Raw genomic sequence first — 5,436 nt, 5'->3', positions numbered from 1 at the left:
CAAAGTATTATTATATTAGTTGAGGTTGAGAATAATAGAGGCTGAGACTACTTTGATGAAATTGCTAAATTTCCACTATACATAGGTGTGTGTTTTTGTGTATGTATGTGTATCTGTGTGTAATGGGTGTAAAGACTGCTAAGTAGGAAGGATTGGTAGAATCAGTGGACATTTAGAAAAAAAAAAGTACATGGAAATAAAACTTTAAAGATAACAGGGACTGGGGTGCCTGCATGGCTCAGTAGGTTAAGCATCTGACTTTGGCTCAGGTCATGATCTCATAGTCCGTGAGTTCGAGCCCCGCGTCAGGCTCTGTGCTAACAGCTCAGAGCCTGGAGCCTGCTTCAGATTCTGTGTCTCCCTCTCTCTTTGTCCCTCCCCTGCTCATGCTCTGTCTCTCTCTGTGTCAAAAATAAAAAAAATAAAAATAAAATAAAAAAAAAAATAAAGATAACAGAGACTTACAGTGAATGGAAAAACAACTGAGGTACATTCATATAGCGAATGCTATTCAGTGATAAACAGAAATAAACTATAAATCTTTACAAAAACTTGGATGATTCTTAAGTGCATATCATTAAGTGAAATAATTTTTTATAATATCATTTACACATTTTGGAAAAGGTAAAAGTATTGAGACAGAAAATGCATCAATGGTTGTCCAGGGTTTTTAGAAGTGAGATTAAATAAATGAAGCACAAAAAAATTTTATTAGGGCAGTGAAACTATTCTGTGTGACATAAGGATAGTTATTAAAAGGCAAAATGTATTTTTTTCATATTGAGTGTATTTTTATATGGAAAATGGTGAACATATGACATTATACATTTTCCCAAACCCTTAGAATCATACAGAACACAAAGTGAACCTTAATGTATGTGAATTTTAAAACATCAATAAGAGATCAGGGAGTCCCACGATCCACAGGAAACTATATAAAAAGAATTTTGATGTTTTAAACAAGTGTGAAAAAGCTTCACTGGTGGGAGAAGACAAAAAGGTGCTGATCTAAGTCTTTGGGAATTACTGCTGCCTAACAGACTATAGGCAAAAAGAGTGGGCATAAACACTGTACTTTAGATGATAAAGTAGCTTCTCATGGGGATATGGGTCAGCAACTTTAAAACCACTATAAATTAATATTGGCTTCTAACAATTTAAGTAAATGGATGTCTGATTGTTGCAGATAGCTTTCTAACTGTTGGGGTGGAAGTTTACAGATAAGCAACAAGAGGAGGCTAGAATGAACCAAGAGGTTATGGATTAAAATTGGAAACAACAGAATGAATGGTATTTGGCTAAATATAAATAAAAATGGTTACATATAGAAATATTTATAAATACTTATATAACCACTGATTATAAAACACAAATATGTTTCCTTGCTCTGTCAGATAAAAGCATCTGGAAACAAAGATACTCCAGTAGTACAAGCATAGTTAGTGCCCGTATATTAGTTTCTAATAACATTCTTCAATATGAGAACAAGAAATTTCTAGATAAATCAATGATTATAAGACCAGGGAAACAGACAAGTTGGGCCTGGATATCTTATAGTTCCAGAAAGTAGGAAAGTACTAAAACAAACAATAACAACCAAAAAAGGGACTATAATTTAGGAAAAAGTCAAAAGTATACAGGATCCAACAGAAAGAGAGCTCAATGGGAAAGTCAGAACTATTTAAGGGGAAAAAAAAAGATTGTATTGGATTATAACCTAGTGTAGAATATAAGTATCCATGAATTCATAATGATATAAACAAATGATTAATAAGTGAGAGAGAAGAGATAAATCTATGCAGAATAATTCCAAATAATTTATTCTCCACATTTAAGGCAATTGATGATACTGCCCCATTCAAGAAGGGGCTGCACATAAGTGACTTCCTTCCAAAAAGTAAAGTATGGAAAGAGAAGGAAAAGAGTAACATTACGGTGGAGAAACCTGAAAACACACTGTCAGGCAGTTAATCAAGTGTAACATCAACAGTGATAGGTCACTTTGATATTATGTATCCTCTATAAGTATGTACCATAGTAATGTAAGATGTTAATAACTGCTGAAAGTGGATGTGAGGTAGATGGTAATTCTCTGTACTATTTTGAAATTTTACTGTAAATTTAAAACATAAAGGTTATTAGAATAATAATGATGTTGATGATGATGATGCTTGCAGATTTAATACCTAAATGTTTACCTCTCTATTTTCTATTTCCTGAAAAAAATATGGAATTCTGTTCCATGAAAACTTAGAGAATATATCAGACTCCTTTCTGGCCTCATTTCTTCTCCTATAGCAGGGTGCTTGACTTCCTCTTCCTGTTTTTTACAGACCTCTTTGCCTTATAAAATTCGAACTATGTAATCTCCCGATCTTCCTCCTCTTTTCTATAGACTGGAAGCTAACTTCTAAAAGGAAAAATAATCACAACACCAAGATGATAAGTAAGACATTTTGACCTGACCTCCATATCATTTGGGTCCCAGATAACTTCCAGTACTTTAGCATGAAGTCTAATTGGATATAATTCATCCCTTTGTATCTTTCATAACCTTTATGCTTTTCTGCAGCCTTTGGATTAGGAGTGCCTCCTTCTCAAAGCCATTGTTTTCATGCCTGCACAGATTTCTTTTCTCCCTAATTTCCTCAGATATCTATTTCATCAAAATCTCTTCTATCGCCCATGTAGTCACCTAGTTTTTCTACTTACTATTTCTTCAATTTATAACATCATCCGAAGATATTTATCCAATAAAATCAACCAAACAATAGCAATGATAAACACATATATTATCTACACTTCTCATTTCCTTTTCATTGGTTGTCTTACTGCATTTTGCCTTTCCTGAAGAAAAAATGACAATGTTGTTGCCTTTGCCATCATTTGTCTCTAAAGTTCTAAGGTCAATGACTAATATATTTTTTTTTTATTTTAATTGCTCTGAGACTATGGTACTGTTTCTATTCCCAACTTTAAACTCTTTTCCCTGTCACTTAGTAGACATTATTTATTAATTCACCTTCATAATAATTGTGATGGTGGGTATAAAAATTAGGGCAGGGGGAGCCTGGGTGGCTCAGTCAGCTAAGCATCCAACTTTGGCTCAGGTCATGATCTCGTGGTTGGGCTCGTGAGGTTGAGCCCTGTGTTGGGCTCTGTGCTGATAGCTCTGAGCCTGGAACCTGCTTTGGATTCTGTGTCTCCCTCTCTGTCTGCCCCTCCTTTGCTCACTCTCTCTCTGTCTCTCTCTCTCTCTCTCTCTCTCTCTCTCTCTCTCTCTCTCACACACACACACACACACACACCAATAATAGACATTAAAAAAAATTAACGTTTCTGCCCCTGGATGCTGCTGAGTAAGCATCTTTAAAGTCTCTCCCCTGCCCCAACTGCCGTCATGTCTAAGTCAGAGACTCCTAAAGATGCTGAACAGCTGTAGATGTTTTTCATCAGAGGTTTGAGCTTTGAAGCAACCGATGAGAGTCTGAGGAGTGATTTTGAGCAATGGGGAATGCTTATGGACAGTGTGGTAATGAGAGTTCCAAATGCCAAGTGTTCCAGAGGCTTTGGGTTTGCACCTATGCCACTGTGGATGAGGTGGATGCAGCCATGAATGCAGGGCCACACAAGGTGGATGGAAGAGTTGTAGAACCAAAGAGGGCTGTCTCCAGAGAAGATTCTCAAAGACCTGGTGCCCACTTAACTATGAAAAAAAATTTTGAAGGTGGCATTAAAGAAGACACTGAAGAACATCATCTGAGAGACTATTTTGAACAGTATGGGAAAACCTAAGTGATTGAAATCAAGACTGACCAAGGCAGTGGCAAAAGACAGGCTTTACTTTTGTAACATTTGATGACCATGAATTTGTAGACAAGACTATCATTCAAAAACACCATATTGTGAATGGCCACAACTGTGAAGTAAGGGAAGTTCCATCTAAGCAAGAGATGGCTGGTGCTTCATCCAGCTGAGGAGGTCAAAGTGGTTCTGGAAACTGGTGGTGGCTTTGGAGGTGGTTTTGGTGGGAGTGACAACCTTGGTTGTGGAGGAAACATCAGTAGGTGAGGTGGCTTTGGTGGCAGTCAAGGTGGTGGTGAATAATGGTGGCTGTGGGGATGGCTATAACAGATTTGGTAATGATGGAAGCAACTTTGGAAGTGGTGAAGCTGTAATGATTTTCGCAATTACAACAATCAATCTTCAAATTTTGGACCCATTAAAGGAGGAAATTTTGGAGGCAGAAGCTCTGCCTCCCATGCTGGTGGAGGCCAATACTTTGCCAAACCACAAAACCAAGGTGGTTATGGCAGTTCCAGCAGCAGCAGTAGCTATGGCAGTGACAGAAGATTTTAATTACTGGCAGGACACAAAGCTTAGGAGGAGAGGAGAGCCAGAGAAGTGACAGAGAAGGCACAGGTTATAACACATTTGTCAACTCAGCCAAGCACAGTGGTGGCAGGGCCTAGCTGCTACAAAGAAGACATGTTTTAGACAAAACTCATGTGTATGGACAAAAAACTCGAGGGCTAAATTTGTGACTAATTGTATAACAGGTTTAGTTTCTGTTCAATGGAAAGTGTAAAGCATTCCAACAAAGGGTTTTAATGTAGATTTTTTTGCTCCCATGCTGTTGATTGCTAAATGTAATAGTCTGATCATGACTCTGAATAAATGTGCCTTTTTAAATAAATAAATAAATAAATAAATAAATAAATAAATAATACAAATTTAAAAATCAGGGTAGGATAATAGAAAGTGATTAAACAGTGAGATTTTTAGAAAAGATGGTAAAAATATAATTCTCTCGGGTAAATTTGAGCAAAGATTAAGCCATACAATGATATGAAGATATGTGAGAGGGCTATTTAGGGCATACCATACAGGAGGTGCTAAAGTACTGAAGCAGAACCAAATCTGGAATAATCTAGTGATAAACAACAAGACGGCCAATGTTGTCAGGGTTCATGAGCTAGAGTCAGGCACAGGATAAAGGGACAAAAGATCAGAGAGATATAAAGGGACAAGATGATTGGTGGGACTTTACATGGCAGGAACATAATAGTTTATTGTATTTTGAATGTGATGGAGATAGAATTCTTTTAAAAGATAATCTAAGCTATATACAAAATTGACTGTAGTGAGATGAAAAATAGAGACAGAGATTTGGTTGGAGGCCATTGCTATAGCCTAGCTGAGATGACGGTAGTGAGGTAGAGAAACCGAGATATCCCTAGCTTCATAATTTAAGAAATGTGCATGTTAAAAGTATTTATTTTTTAATTCATAGTAAATTTTTAAAGACTCGATGGACAAATACACATTAAACAAACTGTATAACATTTTACCACTATAGATACAAGTAGAAATATGGCAGAATTAAAAAATGAAACTGAATTATATATTATATTTTGTGCACATAAAATATTTTTG

The 5,436-nt window shown here is 36.4% G+C and overlaps 1 pseudogene; it reads left to right on the top strand.

Moving 5' to 3' along the window:
- The first annotated feature begins 3,400 nt into the window (after positions 1 to 3,400).
- Positions 3,401 to 4,359, top strand: LOC122219116 (annotated as a pseudogene).
- The last annotated feature ends 1,077 nt before the right edge of the window (positions 4,360 to 5,436 follow it).

This window comes from Panthera leo, chromosome B2 (assembly GCF_018350215.1).
Source record: "Panthera leo isolate Ple1 chromosome B2, P.leo_Ple1_pat1.1, whole genome shotgun sequence".
NCBI lineage: Eukaryota > Metazoa > Chordata > Mammalia > Carnivora > Felidae > Panthera > Panthera leo.
This window is presented reverse-complemented; position numbering and strand designations above follow the sequence as displayed.